Below are 16,491 nucleotides of genomic sequence, written 5' to 3'. Positions count from 1 at the left end.
GGGAACACAAGCAGGGGCAGAGGGAGAGGGAGAAGCAGGCTTCCCGCAGAGCAGGGAGCCCGATGCGGGGCTGGATCCCAGGACTCTGGGATCATGACCTGAGCCGAAGGCAGACGCTTAACGACTGAGCCACTCAGGCGCCCCGGGTCATTTTTTTTTTTTTAATCAATTCAGTCACCCTGTCTTTTTTTTCACCATATGTGTTTTGATTGGAGCATTTACTTCATTTACATTTAGAGTAATTGTTTGATATGTATGCTTTTTTGCTCATTGTTTTTATAGTTGTCTTTTCTTTTTATTCTTGCTCTGTTCCCTTGATGTTTTATGACTTTCTTTAGTATTATGCTTAGATTCCCTTGTCTTTATTGTGTATCTATTACACGTTTTTGGTTTGTGATTACCATGATGTTCATTTATAACTTTCTATGTATGTAGCAATGTGTATTAAGTTGGTGGTCACTTAAGTTTGAACACATTCCAAAAGCACTACATTTGTACCCCCCCTTGCATGTTTTATGTGAATGATGTCATATTTTGTTTTTATTTTGTGTATTCCTTGACTAAGTTTTTAGATATAATTGATTTTACTACTTTTATTTTTTTATCCTTCATACTACCTAAAGAAATGATGGAACTCATATTTTTACTGTGTGTTTGCTTTTACCAGTGAAATTTTTCCTTTCAAAATTTTCTTACTTCTAGTTATGGCCTTGTGTTTTCTCCTTAAATATGTCCATTTAACATTTCTTGTATAGTTGGTTTAGTGGTGATGAACTGTTTCAAGTTTTGTTTGTTTGTGAGATTCTTTCTTTCTCCTTTAATTCTGAATAACCTTGCCAGTAGAGTGTTTTTGGTGGTAGATTTTTTCCTTTCAGCACTTTGAATATATCATGCCATTCTCTGTTGGCCTGCTGTTTTTGCTGAAAATTAGCTGGTAGCCTTATTGTTTTTACCTTGCACATAACTGCTTTTCTCTTGTGGCTTTGAGATGCTCTCTCTATCTTTAATTTTTGACATTTTAATAATTGTGTTTCTTGGTGTGGACCATCTTGAGTTCATCTTGTTTGGGACTGTCTATGCCTCCCGAACCTTGATGTCTCTTTCCTTCCCCAGATTAAGGGAAGTTTTCAGGTATTATTTCTTCAAGTTAGTTTTCTGCCTTTCCCTCTTTTCCCTTTCTGGGACCCCCATTATGCAAATGTTATTATGCTTGATGTTGTCACAAAGGTATCTTAACCTATTCTCATTTTTTTGAAAGATTTTATTTATTTATTTGACAGAGAGAAAGAGCAGGAGAGCACAAGCAGGGGAAGTAGCAGAGGGAGAGGAAGAAGCAGGCCCCTGGCCGAGCAGGGAGCCTGATGCAGGGCCTGATCCCAGGACCCTGGGATCACGACTCAAGCCAAAGGCAGATGCCTAACCAACTGAGCCACCCAGCCTCCCTAGCCTATTCTCATTTTTAAAAATTGTTTTTTTTTTTTTTTTTTTTTGCTGCTCCACATGGTTGCTTTCTATTACCCAGTCTTCCAGCTTGCTGATCCATTCTTCTGCATCCTCTAATTTGCTTATTCCCTCTATAGTATATTTTTCACTTCAGTTATTGCATTCTTTAGCCCTGATTGGTTCTTTTATATATTTTCTATCTCTTTTTTATATTTCTCACTGAGGTCATCCATGTTCTCTCAAGTCCAGTGAGTGTCTTTACGACCATTACTTTGAACTCTTTGTCAGGTAGATTGCTTATCTTTGTTTCATTTAGGTCTTTTTCTGCGATTTTTTTTTTAATATTCTTTCTTTCAGAACATATTCTTCTGTCCTCTCATTTTGTCTTACTCTTTGTGTTTGTTTCTGTGTATTAAAAAAGTCAGCTATCTATGTCTCCTGCTCTTGGAAGTACTGGCCTTATGTGGAAGACATCTTGTGATGCCCTTTAGTGTAATTCCTCCTCGTCACCAGAATCAATATACTCCAGAGCTGTCCCTGGTGTGGGCTTCATGCACCTTCTTGTTGTGGCTGAGCCACATTGCTGCATTTGGGCTGGGGGGGTCGGGCTGGCCCTCAGCTTGGTTGGTTGCAATTTTTGTACTCTTACTTTTATAAACATTCAGTTCTCTCCCACACTGCAAGGCTTTCTAAGGTAAGCTTTTTTGTTGAGGGGGAGAGTAACCCACCTCAGGCTTTGGAGTGTGGATCATTTGGTGCTGAAGACTTGGGGCCCAGCAGACAAAGACAGAACTTTCGTGGGTTTTTTTTAAGATTTTATTTATTTATTTATTTGACAGAGAGAGACATAGTGAGAGAGGGAACACAAGCAGGGGGAGTGGGAGAGGGAGAAGCAGGCTTCCCGCTGAGCAGAGAGCCCGATTTGGGGCTCCATCCCAGGACCCCAGGATCATTACCTGAGCCGAAGGCAGATGCTTAACGACTAAACCACCCAGGCGTCCCTCTTACTTGTTTTTCTTCTGTTAATCTGTGTTATGTCAATTTAATTATTAGAGTAGCTGAAAAACCTAGAAGGGGAGAAGGGAAATTTTTCTGCCCTTACAGTACTTATCCAAAAACATGTTTGTTTTAAATCTGTAATTCAGATTTAACTCAGGTCGTGGATTTCATTTTTTCTTTTTAAAAATCTGTTATGGAAGTACAGTTGACATACAATGTTATATTAGTTTCAGGTGTACAATGTAGTGATTCAACAATTCTATACATTATTCATTGGTCACTTTGATAAGTGTTGTCACCATTTGTCACCATATGTTATTACAGTATTATTGACTATATTCCCTATGCTGTACTTTTCATCCCTGTGACTGATTTATTTTATGTATTTTGACCATTCCCCCACCTTCCCCTCTAGCAACCACCAATTTGTTCTCTGTATTTATGAATTTATTCCTTTTGTTTGTTCATTTGTTTTTTTATATTCCACATATAATGAAATCACATGGTATTTGTCTTTCTATGTGACTTATTTCACTTAACATAATGTTACCCTCTAGGTCCATCCATGTCATTGTAAATGTCAAGATTTCATTCTTTCTAATGCCTGAGTACTATTCCATTGTATATATATATGCCACATCTTTTTTTTTTAAGATTTTATTTATTTGTTTGAGAGAGAGAGAATGAGAGATAGCACGAGAGGGAAGAGGGTCAGAGGGAGAAGCAGACTCCCTGCTGAGCAGGGAGCCCGATGCGGGACTCGATCCCGGGACTCCAGGATCATGACCTGAGCCGAAGGCAGTTGCTTAACCAACTGAGCCACCCAGGCGCCCTATACACCACATCTTAATCCATTTATATATGGATGGGCAATTGGGTTGTTTCCATATCTTGGTTATTACAAATAGTGCTGCAAAACACATGGGGGTACATATATCTTTTCTAGTTAGTGTTTTTGTTTCTTTGGGTAAATACCTACTAGTGGAATTATTGGATCATATGGTATTTGTATTTTTAATTTTTTGAGGAATCTCCATACTGTTTTTCACAGTGGTTGCATCAATTTACATTTCCATGAACAAAACATGAGGGTTTCCTTTTCTCCACATCCTCACAAACACTTGTTATTTCTTGCCTTTTTGATATTAGTTGGGCTATATATTTCTGTTTGTTTGATCTTGTAAATATAAGGACTCAAAATTTGCCACCCCAAAATGCATCTTTGGCATGTGAATTATAGTGTGATTATTTTTTTTAAGATTTTATTTATTTATTTGACAGAGAGAGTGAGAGAGAGAGCATGCATGCGCACAACCAGGGGGAGTGGCAGAGGGAGAGAGAGAAGCAGGCTACCCCACTGAGCAGGGAGCCCAATGCGGGGCTTGATCCCAGGACCCTGGGATTATGACCTGAGCCGAAGGCAGATGCTTACCCGACTGAGCCACCCAGGTGCCCTAGTCTGATTATTTCTATGAAATATAAAGCTCAGGAAGAATCTTTGATCTTCTTTTTAACTGCCTAAAGGAATTTAGGTAGAAGACCTGCTCCAAGAGAGGGATGTCACCATAGGTAACTACAGTATAATATGAACTAAGTTTGATAGACAGGGAGGAATTTGCCAAGGCCTGTTTGTTTAAAGTCCTGTCATGTCCATTTGTTTCTGTATGGCCCAGCAACCATTTCTTTCACAAGGATTTACTCTTTTTCTTTTTTTAAAGATTTTATTTATTTATTTGACAGAGAGAGACACAGCGAGAGAGGGAACACAAGCAGGGGGAGTGGGAGAGGGAGAAGCAGGCTTCCCGCTGAGCAGGGAGCCCGATGTGGGGCTCGATCCCAGGACCCTGGGATCATGACCTGAGCCGAAGGCAGACGCTTAACGACTGAGCCCCCAGGCTCCCTAGGATTTACTCTTTTTCATCTCCTGTGAATTGCTTTCTTTTCCTTTGAAATTACTAACCCATACCTCTTTCTCCTTAGTCCAGAATGAAATATATACTTCATTTTACCTGACTGTGTTTGGAAACTCTGTTTATGTGGATTCCTTGTAGGTACATAGTTTTGATTTTCTTCTGTTAATCTGTCTCATGTTAGTTTAATCCTTTGACCAGCCAGAAGAATCTTGAAGAATGGAGGAAATTTTTACTCCCCAACAGTTGTTGGGGATGGCCGGATAAATTTTAACTGGATGGACATTGCTCTCCCTAGGGCTGCTGCAGCTGTGAGGTTCTGGGACTTCTGACAAGTTGGCATAAGTTATCAGTTCTTATGACGTTAATCTGCTGGGTCTTCGCCTGAAGGTATAACTGAATCAAGAGTGGTAAGCCTCCTTTTCTTTATCTAAATATAGATTAGCAGGAAAAAATACTTGTGGAACTAGTTCCTTGGGTATATGGACTTTGGTAATATGTATTATTTGTTTTGGAAAGCAAATTAATATTCAGAGACTGAGTTTGTCTTTGATAATAATTTGTTTAGAAGAGGTTCACTGTGAGAATTTTACAAGCCAGTAGCGTACAAGATAATGTCTCTTCATAAGCCAATAAAGAAATAATATACTCTAAATTTATGATAGATTAGTCACGCTATCATTCTAGAAAAGGAGAAGTGAAAGGAATAAAGATCAAACTTAGCTGAGGTGTACCTTTTTAGGTGTTGGTACTCAGGAGAGACTGCTTAGCTAACTGAAAGGCGAGGCCCACCCACCAGTGAAAAAGTAAAGGTCCCCTGTTACTAGAGTGCTTTGCTAGGGATTAATGGCACCATTGTGTTGGGCAAGAGGATTTTTATCTCAAAGCTGCGGTACAGCTTTCACCACTCCTTGTAGAAGATTCACTTTTACCAGGAACAGGAGCTAATTGCCACCAGGTCTTCAGAGAGCTATTTTAGATCAGCAAAATGTTGCCTCTCCAAGACCAAATACTTGAATTGTCCTCGTAAATGTAGTATTTACTGTCAAAATGTCCTCTTGCCATACTTGCTTCCCTATATTATGTTTTTATTGATATGCCCCTAGTGGAGCCCCCAGCAGCTGAGCTTTTGAGTTCTTAACAGTGAGAACAGGACAACATCCTAACACAAATTACTTCATTCTTTTTTTTTTTTTAAGATTTTATTTATTTGACAGAGACACAGCGAAGAGAGGGAACACAAGCAGGGGGAGTGGGAGAGGGAGAAACAGGCTTCCCGCTGAGCAGGGAGCCCGATGCGGGGCTCGATCCCAGGACCCCGGGATCAGGACCTAAGCTGAAGGCAGATGCTTAACGACTGAGCCACCCAGGCGCCCCAAATTACTTCATTCTTATAGCAAAACAACTTTATTTCTAAAGACTTTGTCTTTATCATAAACAAGTGGATTTGAAATCATATCATAACAATACACAACAATCCAATTTGTAATTTCAACTCACTCACACACTACTTAATCCTAAGGGCCTAATGCCCTGTACAAAGCTAAGTTCACAAAAATGTCAATCCACCCTCTGATTCTACATCACTTACAAACTTAATCACATGCAGTCATTTTGGGGGGCATTCTTCCTTTGTTGCACATTCTTTTACACCATTGTTTAATGACCAGTTTAAGCAACCATATTCCTAATATTCGTAGCAAAACCATAACAAAGAACTCCTTAATATGCTACCATATCCAATTGCCAAATGACAACAAATTAAGCTTTTTAACCCATTCAGTTAAACTTCCTTGAGAATTGTATTTCCATCTATAAGCCATGTTTTATTTTAAGATTTTATTTATGTATTTGAGAGAGGGAGAGTGCATGAGAGAGAGAACAAGCAGGGGGAGTGGCAGGCAGAGGCAGAAGCAAGCTCCCAGCCGAACAGGGAGCCTGACTAGGGGCTCGATCCCAGGACCCTGGGATCATGACCTGAGCCAAAGGCAGACACTTAACTGACTGAGCCACCCAGGCGCCCCTATAAGCCATTTTTATACGGGTCCAGGGGGTATAAGCACGTAAAGTACATTGTATATACAGTATCAAGCGCAGGTATGATTGCCATAATATCAGAATTCAAAGCTGTCATAACTTTGGGAATATAATTTTTTTGTCCTCTTTTCAATTCCTGCTGAGTTATTTTAACTTTATTAGTCTTATCTACCATGTTTGTTTATTTAAGTTTCCGTTGTATGATTTAAATTGACTAAATTTATTTTAAGAGTTTCAATGTGAAATATTTCTCTGGTTATTTTACTTTTTTATTTTATTAAAGTTTTTATTAAAGTTTTTATTTTAATTCCAGTTAACATACAGTGTTATATTAATTTCAGATGTACAGTATAATGATTCAACAATTACATACATTACCCAGTGGTCATCACGACCTGTGTATTCCTTAACCCCATCGCCTATTCCTCCATTCCTCCCTGCCCCCCACCTCCCCTCTGGTAGCCAGCAGTTTGTTCTTGATAGTTAAGGGTCTGTTTCCTGGTTTGTCTCTGTCTGTTTTTTTCCCCTTTGCTCATTTGTTTTGTTTCTTAAATTTCACATGACTGAAATCACATGGTATTTGTCTTTCTCTGACTGTCTTATTTTGTTTAGTATTATACTCTCTAGCTCCAACCAAGATTTCATTCTTTTTATGGCTGAATAATATTGTGTTGTATATATATACCACATCTTCTTTATCCATTCATCAAACGATGGACATTTGGGTTGCTTCCATAATTTGGCTATTGTAGATAATGCTGCTATAAACACAGGGGTGCATGTATCCCTTTGAATTAGTGTTTTTGTATTTTTTGGGTAAATACCCAGTAGTGCAATTGCCGGGTCAGTAGGGCAGTTCTATTTTTAATTTTTGAGGAACCTTCATACTGTTTTCCACAGTGGCTACACAAGTTTGCATTCCCACCTGTGGTACCCAAGGGTTCCTTTTTCTCCACATCCTCCCCAATACCTGTTGTTTCTGGTGTTGTTGATTTTAGCCATTCTGATAGGTGTGAGGTGCTATCTCACTGTACTTTTGATTTGCATTTCCCTAATGATGAGTGGTGTCGAGTGTCTTTTCATATGCTTGTTGACTGTCTGTATGTCCTTTTTGGAAAAAAAATGTGCACGTCCTCTGCCCATTTTTTAATTGGATTATTTCTTTTTTGGGGTGTTGAGTTGTATCAGTTCTTTATATATTTTGGATACTAACCCTTTATTGGATACATCATTTGCAAATACCTTCTCCCATTCTGTAGGTTTTCTTCTGGTTTTCTTGATTGTCTCCTTCGCTGTAGAGAACCTTTTTATTTTGATGCAGTCCCAATAGTTTAGTTTTCCTTTTGTTTCCCTTGCCTCAAGGAACATACCTAGAAAAAAGGTGTTGTGGCTGATGTCAGAGACGTTACTGTCTATGTTCTCTTCTAGGATTTTTATGGTTTGAGGTCTCATGTTTATGTATTTAATCCATTTTGAATTTATTTTTGTGTATGGTATAAGACAGTGGTCCAGTTTCGTTCTCTTGCATGTTGCTGTCCAATTTTCCCAACACCATTTCATGAAGAGATTGTCTTTTTCCCATTGTATATTCGTGCTTACTTTGTCATAAATTAATTGATCATAAAAGTATGGGTTTATTTCTGGGTTTTCTATTCTGTTCCATTGATTTTGTGTCTGTTTTTGTGCCAGTACCATACTGTCTTGATGACTACAGCTTTGTAATATAATTTGAAATCTGGAATTGTGATGCCTCTAGCTTTGTTTTTTCTTTTTCTTCTTTTTGTTTTTCCTTTTTTGGGGGGGGAGGGGGAAAAAGGAGGTGAGGGAGAGTGAGGCTCTTAAGCAGGTTCCATGCTCAGCAAGGAGCCCAAGGCAGGGCTCAATCTCACAGCCCTGAAATCATGACCTGAGCCAAAATCAAGAGCCAGACACTTAACTGACTGAGCCACCCAGGTGCCCCAAGATTTTACATTTTTTTTCTCAGTAGTCTCTACACCCAACATGGGGTTTGAACTCACACCCTGAGATCAGGAGTCACATGCTCTTCTGACTAAATCAGCCACGCACCCCTTTGCTTTGCTTTTTTAAGATTGCTTTGGCTAGGGGTGCCTGGGTGACTCAGTTGGTTAAGTGTCTGCCTTCACCTCAGGTCATGATTTCGATCGAGCCATGCTTCGGGCTCCCTGCTCAGTGGGGAGCCTGCTTCTCCCTCTGCCTCTGCCTCTCCCCCCTGCTTGTGCTCTCTCTCTGTCTGTCAAATAAATAAATAATCTTTAAAAAAAAAAGATTGCTTTGGCTATCACAGTCTTTTGTGGTTCCATACAAATTTTAGGATTGTTTGTTCTAGTTTTGAAAAAAATGCTGTTGGTATTTTGATAGGGATTGCATTAAATGTGTGGATTGCTTTGGGTAGTATAGACTTTTTTTTACTTTTTTTAATTTAAATTCAATTAATTAACATATAATGTATATTATTAGTTTTAGAGGTAGAGTTCAGTGATTCATCAGTCTTACATACATCAGTATAGTGCTCATTATATCATGTGCCCTCCTTAAACATTTAAAAAAAAAGATTTTATTTATTTGAGAGAGGGAGAGCATAAGTGGGGGAGGGAGGGGCAGAGGAGAGGGAGAAGCAGACTCCTCACGGAGCAGGGAGACCAATGTGGGTCTCGATCCCAGGACCCCAGGATCATGACCTGAGCTGAATGCAGATGCTTAACCAAGCCAGGCACCCCTAAACATTTTCTTTTTTAAGTACACTCTATGCCCAACGTGGGGCTTTAACTCATGACCCCAAGATCAAGGGTCACATGCTCTATTGACTGAGCCCCCCAGGCACCCCCTAGTATAGACATTTTTTAAAAAAGATTTTATTTATTTAATTGACAGAGAGAGAGACAGCGAGAGAGGAACACAAGCAGGGGGAATGGGAGAGGGATAAGCAGGCTTCCCGCCGAGCAGGGAGCCCGATGCGGGGCTCGATCCCAGGACCCTGGGATCATGACCTGAGCCGAAGGCAGATGCTTAATGACTGAGCCACCCAGGCGCCCCTAGTATAGACATTTTAACAATATTTGTTCTTCCAATCCATGAGCATCGAATGTCTTTCCATTTCTTTGTTGTCTTGAATTTCTTTCATCAGTGTTGTATAGTTTTTAGAGTACAGGTCTTTCACCTCTTTGGTTAGGTTTATTACTAGGTGTCTTATTATTTTTGGTGCATTTGTAAATGGGATTGCTTTCTTAATTTCTCTTTCTGCTGCTTCATTATTGGTGTATTGAAATGCAACAGATTTCTGTACATTGATTTTGTATCCTGTGACTTTACTGAATTCGTTTATCATTTCTAGCTGTTTCTTGGTGGAGTCTTTTGGGTTTTCTATATATAGTATTATCATCTGCAAATAGGGAAAGTTTTATGTCTTCCTTACTGATTTGGATGCCTTTTACTTATTATTCTTGTCTGATTGCTGTCACTAGGACTGCCTGTACTATTTTGAATAAAAGTGGTGAGAGTGGACATGCATGTCTTGTTCCTGACCTTAGGTGAAAAGCTCTCAGTTTTTCTTATTAGGGATGATGTTAGTGGTGGGCTTTTCATATATGGCCTTTATTATGTTAAGGTATGTTCCCTGTAAACCTAGTTTGTTGAGGATTTTTATCATGAATGGATGTTGTACTTTGTCCAGTGCTTTTTCTGTGTCTATTTATATGAGCATATGGTTCATATCCTTTTTCCTATTGATGTGAGGTATCATCTTGACTGATTTGTGTATATTGAACCACGCTTGCAACCCAGGAATAAATCCCACTTTATCATAGTGAATGATTTTTTTAAGGTATTGTTGGATTCGGTTTGGTCGTACTTTGTTGAAAATTTTTGTATCTATATTTATCAGAGGAATTGGCTTGTAGTTCTCTTTTTAGTGGTGTCTTTATCTGGTTTTTGTATCAGGGTAATGCTGGCCCCATAGAAGGAATTTGGAAGTTTTCTTTTCTTTTTCTAATTTTTGGAATAGTTTAAGAATAGGTATTAACTCTTTAAATGTTTGGTAGAATTTGCATGTGAAGGTTCTGGAATTTTGTTTGTTGGGAGTTTTTGGATTAGTTATTCAATTTCTTTGCTGGTTATTGGTCTGTTCATATATTCTGTTTCTTCCTCTTTTAGTTTTGGTAGTTTATATGTTTCTAGGTATTTATCCATTTGTTCTAGGTTGTCCAATATGTTGGCATATAGTTTTTCATAATCTCTTTCAATCCTTTGTATTTTTATGGGGTTGGTTGTTATTTCTCCTTTCTCTTTTGTGATTTTATTTACTTGGGTCCCTTTTTTTCTTGATGAGTCTGGCTAGAGGTTTATCAATTTTATTGATTTTTTTTTTTTCAAAGAACCAGCTCCTGGGGGTGCCTGCATTCCTCAGTCAATTGGTTTCGGCTCAGGTCATGATCTCATGGGTTGTGAGATCAGGCCCAGCGTCAGACTCCACACTCAGTGGGGAGTCTGCTTAAAGATTCTCTCCTTCTGTCCCTTCCCCTAGTTGTCTTCTCTCTCTCTTTCAAATAAATAAATAAATCTTTAAAAAAAGGAAAAAGACAAAAAAGAACCAGCTCCTGGTTTCATTGATCTGTTTAATTTTTAATTTTTTTTTTGGTTTCTGTATCATTTATTTCTTCCCTAATGTATATTACTTCCTTCATTCTGCTGGTTTCAGGTTTTGTATATTGTTCTTTTCTAGCTCCTTTAGGTGTATGGTTAGGTTGTTCATTTGAGATTTTTCTTGCTTCTTTTTTTTAAATATACATATTTTTAAAGATTTATTTATTTATTTGAGGGAGGAAGGAGGGCATGCGACCAGGGGCAGAGGTAGAGGGAAAAAAATCTCAAGCAGACTCCCCATTGAGCACACAGAGCCCAATGGGGGGCTTGATCCCACAACCCTGAGATCATGACCTGAGCTGATATCAAGAGTCAGATGCTTAACCGACTCTGCCACCCAGGCGCCCTTTTTCTTGCTTCTTGATATAGGTCTGTATTGGTATAAATGTCCCTCTTAAAAGTGCTTTTGCTGCATTGTAAAAGTTTTGGACTGTTGTGTTTTCATTTTCATTTGTTTCCATGTACTTTTTAATTTTCTTCCTTTATTTCCTGTTTAACCCATTCATTATTTAGTAGCATGTTATTTATTTAAGTTTTATTTATTTATTTTTTGTAATCTCCACACCTGGTGTGGGGCTCGAACTCATGACCCTGAGATCAAGAGTCACATGCTCTTCTGACTGAGCCAGCCAAGATCTCAGAAGTATGTTATCTGACCTCCATGTATTTGTGGGCTTTCCAGATTTTTTTCTTGTGGTTGACTTCTAGTTTCATAGCATTGTGGTCAGAAAAGGTGCATGATATAATTTCGATCTTGAATTTGTTGAAGTTGTTTTGTGGCCTGTATGTGATCTAGTCTGGAGAATGTTACTGTGTGCACTTGGAAAGAATGTGTATTCTGCTTTTTAGGATGGAATGTTTTGAATATATCTGTTAAATCCATCTGGTCTACTGTGTCACTCAAAGCCATTGTTTCCTTGTTGATGTTCTGTTTAGATGATCTGTCCATTGATGTAAGTGGGGTGTTAAAGTCCCCTATTTTTATTATATTACTACCAGTTAGTTCCTTTATGTTTGTTATGAACGGTTTTATATATTTGTGTGCTCCCATGTTGGGTGCATAAACATTTATAATTGTTATATCTTGTTGGATTGTCTCCTTTATGATTATATAGTGCCCTTCTTTGTCTTTTGTTACAGTCTTTGTTTTGAAGTCTATTTTGTCTGATATAAGTATTGCTACTCTCGCTTTTTTTTGACATCTGTTTGCATGATAGCTGTTTCTCCATCTCCTTACTTTCAATCTTCAGGTGTTTTTACGTCCACAGTGACTCTTGTAAGCAGCGTATAGGTGGGTCTGATTTTTGTTTTTGTTTTTGTTTTTACTTTAATGTGGCCTCTTCTGTCTTTACTTTTGGAGTTTGTTCTGTCAATCTTCAGGTCTATTTCTAGGGTATTTAGGATGATTTGATAGTTATCTCGTTGTGTTCGTGGGATGAGGTGAGCTTAGGGTCCTCTTACTCTGCCACCATCTTCCTTTCTCTTTCTCGATTTCACAACCCTGAGATCATGAACCTGAGCCGGAACCAAGAGTCAGATGCTTAACTAACTGAGCCACCCGGGCACACCTGGGTCATGTTTTTTATTCATTCTGTCACTTTATGTTCTTTGGAGCATTTAGTCCCTTTACATTCAAAGAAAGTATTAATAGTTAAGTACTTATTGCCATTTTATTACTTGTTTTGTGGTTCCTTCTGAAGATTTTCTCTGATCCTTTCTTTTTCGTAGTTTGCTGGTTTTCTTTAGTGATATATTTGAATTTCTTTCTCTTTCTTCTTAGCATATTTATTAGTGGTTTTTGACCTGTGGTTGCCATTATGTTTATATGTAATATTTTCTGCATATAGCAGTGTATATTAAATTGATGGTCATTTCAGTTTCAACCAATTCTTTACTCCTCTCCTCCCCACATTTTAGGTATATGGTGTCATATTTTAAGTCCTTTTATTTTGTGAGTTCCTTGATGATATTTTTACAGAAATATTCATTTTTACTGCTTTTTTGTTTCCTACCTTCATAGTGTCATTTTTTTGGTTTTTCCTTTCCACTTAAGAGAGTTCCCTTTGCTATTTCTTGCAGGGCTGGTTTAGTGGTCATGAACTCCTTTAGTTTTTGCTTGTCTGGGAAAGTATCTCTATTTCTATTCTGAATGATTGTCTTACTGGATAGAGTATTCTTGGCTGCAGATTTTTCCCATTCAGCATTTTGAATATATCATCCCACTCCTTTTTGGTCTGGAAAGTTTCTGTTGAAAAATCCCCTGATGGCCTTATGGGGTTTTCCTTGTATGTTACTGTTTTCTTTTGTCTTGCTCCTTTTTAACATGTTTTCTTTATCACTGTATTTTGCCAATTCAGTTATAATGTCTTGGTATATATCTGCTTTTGTTGATTTTGTTGGGAGTTCTCTGTGCCTCTTGGATTTGAATATCTGTTTCCTTTCTCAGATTAGGGAAGTTTTCAGCTATTATTTCTTTAAAAAGTTTTCTGCCCCTTTCTCTCTCTCTTTTTATTTTTATTATTTAAAAAAATATTTGTTTGAGAGAGTGAGAGAGCATGAGAGAGGGGAGGGTCAGAGGGAGAAGCAGACTCCCTGCTGATCAGGGAGCCCAGGTGGGGCTTGATCCTGGGACTCTGGGATCATGACCTGAGCCAAAGGCAGATGCTTAACCTACTGAGCCACCCAGGCACCCGCCCCCATTTTTAAAGATTTCATTTTATTTTTTAAGTAATCTCAGTACCCAGTGTGGGGCTCAAACCTACAACTGCAAGATCAAGAGTCTCACACTCCACCGAATGAGCCAGCCAGGTGCCCCAAGCCTCCTTTTCTCTTCTTCATCTGGAACTCCTGTAATATGAATATTAGTACATTTAATGGAGTCACTGATTTCCCTAAGTATGTTCTTGTTTTGCATAATTCTTTTCTCTCTCCTTTATATAGCTTGCTTGCTTTCCATTATTCTGTCTCCTAAATCATTAATTTGTTTTCCTTCCAGCCTGCTGTTCATTGCATCAAGCATGTTTCTTTCTTTCTTTTTTAAATATTTTATTTATTTATTTGACAGAGAGAGACAGTGAGAGAGGGAACACAAGCAGGGGGAGTGGGAGAGGGAGAATTAGGCTTCCCGCAGAGCAGGGAGCCTGATGCGGGGCTCGATCCCAGGGCCCTGGGATCATGACCTGAGCCTAAGGCAGACGCTTAATGACTCAGCCACCCAGGCACCCCAAGCATGCTTCTAATCTTGTTTATTGCACTATTCATCTCTGGTTCTTTTTTATGTCTGTGTTAAGTGTCTCACTGATGTCTTCTACTCTTTTCTCAGGTCTGGTGAATATCCTTATTATCATTGCTTTCAATACTCCATGGGCCATGTTACTTACATCTGTTTCACTTAGATGTCCAGCTGTGGCCTTGTCCTGTTCTTTCATTTGGGACAAATTTCTGTCTTCTCATTTTGTCTAAGTCTCTGTGCCTGTTTCTTTTTTTTTTTTTAAAGATTTTATTTATTTATTTGACAGAGAGAGACACAGCGAGAGAGGGAACATAAGCAGGGGGAGAGGCAGGGGGAGAAGCAGGCTCCCCACTGAGCAGGGAGCCCAATGTGGGACTCGATCCAAGGACCCTGGGATCATGACCTGAGCCGAAGGCAGACACTTAACGACTGAGCCACCCAGGTGCCCTCGAACAAGTTTATTAACCTCAGTTTTCTAATCTAAACATTCACACGGATATAAAGTGGTTATCCTAATGCCAGGTTCACAGCAGGGTATAAGATGCTAGCTCTCTAGCTCAATGGTTACAGAAACAGGACACGGGGGGTTCTTCAGATCCCAATCTTGAAAGCACTCGCTGGGATTTAAGATCACTGTTATCAATCTGGATTTCAGAAATAAATGCCTGTAATATCCTTGAAGAGTCAGGTTTCAGAGATATCAAATGGGGAAGAATTAGGAGACTAACAGTCACTGCCCTGCCTCATGAGCAACAAAAAGACAGCTCTTCTTTATCCCAAGCAAAAGCTTTGGCGTCAGTTTCCCTTTTGGGGGGCTCTGTCTGCCTGTGTGGACTTGGAATCCCCTGAACCCAAAGAGGAAGAACCACCTCCACTGGGGTAAGAGTCCAAAGCCTGGGTATTGGAGTTGGTGGGCAACTCTTCATGGCACTTGCGCCTGGCCTAGGGCAGCATCTTGGACCTCTCGTGGGCGCAGCCCACCCAACGTTGTCGGTTTGTTGGTGAAGGGGTGCCACTGGCCCTGGATGCTAGGGCTGTCCGTGTGGAAGGGCTTGCGGATGCGGATCACGTCCAAGCCCGACTGGTCCGCCAGCTTCTCCACCAGCGTCGCAATCTCCTCGACTGACTTGCAGTGGATGCTCTCCTCACGCACTGCCCCGTTAAGGTATTCGGCTACTACTCTGGGCACACAGCACGGCCGCGAGTTTACGTATATTACGACCCCCGGGTTCCGTCTGGCGAAGTCGGCCACCTCGCGTTCCACGAACTCCCTGGCGCCACGAGACGACGGTGCATCGCGGCTGAGGCTAAAGCTGAGACGCTGCAGCTGCTGCACGTAGCGCCCCAGCCCGTTGTGGAGGACACTGGCCAGGAAGCGGCTCGGGGTCCCGCGCGCCGTCATGGGTGCAGCGCCCAGGTAGCCCAGACCGTCTGTGCCTGTTTCTATGTTAGGTCAGCTCCATCTCCTGTGTCTGAGGATAATGACCTTATGAAGAACAGGTCCTGTAGTGCCCTGCTGTGTCATGTCCCCTGTTCCCCATGGCCTGGTGCTTCCGGAAGTGTCTCCAATGTGTGCTCCATGTGCTCTGCTGTTTTGTCCTGGCTGCCTTATCCTGCAGGCCAACCGTCTGCAGAGGCTCTTTGCCTGTGGTGGGCAGTGTTTGGTCCCTGGTCTGAATGTGGTGCATTTTAACCCAGTGTGCTCTGGTCTGCTTGTGAAGTAAGACCAGTCACCACTGCTACCGGAATTGAAGCTCCACAGTACTCCCAGGTCAGGAGACGTGGCGGTGGCAGGGGTTTGGGTCAGTCATTTGGGGGTGGGGTCCCCCCGCACTGGCACTGGGGAATCATGTCTGGGAAGGGTGGTTCCACCATAGTGTGAGGTGGGGAACTTGGTGAAAGCGCATCAGATAGCAAGTGTCAGCACTGCCCTGGTTCCTACAGGTGGTTCTTTGTTTATGCTGAGGGCAGGGAAGGGCAATGGCATGTGCCAGCTCCTTTGTTCCTGGAGGGGTCTCTCCGTGAATGCTGCCTCTCTGCTGCCTCTCAGGGACTTGCCTCAAGATGAGCAGATGACCTCGCACTGTGTGCCCCAGGTGCTCTTCAGATTGCTGTTTCCACACTGTATGTGTGCGGGCGCTTTGCCCTGCCTTCTCTCCAAGAGCAGTGCAGCATCCTTTGTGCTCTAGTCCTCTGTGCTCTATCTGAGCC

General features: G+C 40.6%; 1 long non-coding RNA gene and 1 pseudogene across 1 annotated transcript in view; one reads left to right on the top strand and one right to left on the bottom strand.

Annotated features, from left to right (window-relative positions):
* LOC148162987 (uncharacterized) overlaps positions 1-16,491 on the top strand; it is a 65,876-nt gene that overhangs the window by 10,580 nt on the left and 38,805 nt on the right. Inside the window, exon 2 of the long non-coding RNA XR_015769503.1 lies at positions 4,651-4,762. This is a non-coding gene — a long non-coding RNA (uncharacterized LOC148162987). The remainder of the gene's footprint in view (positions 1-4,650; positions 4,763-16,491) is intronic.
* LOC114197009 (large ribosomal subunit protein mL43 pseudogene) lies at positions 14,552-15,703 on the bottom strand (annotated as a pseudogene).

The sequence above is a fragment of the Eumetopias jubatus genome, unplaced genomic scaffold, assembly GCF_037043125.1.
Source record: "Eumetopias jubatus isolate StellerSeaLion01/CBP00866 unplaced genomic scaffold, mEumJub1_p1.0 scaffold_11, whole genome shotgun sequence".
Classification (NCBI taxonomy): domain Eukaryota; kingdom Metazoa; phylum Chordata; class Mammalia; order Carnivora; family Otariidae; genus Eumetopias; species Eumetopias jubatus.
This window is presented reverse-complemented; position numbering and strand designations above follow the sequence as displayed.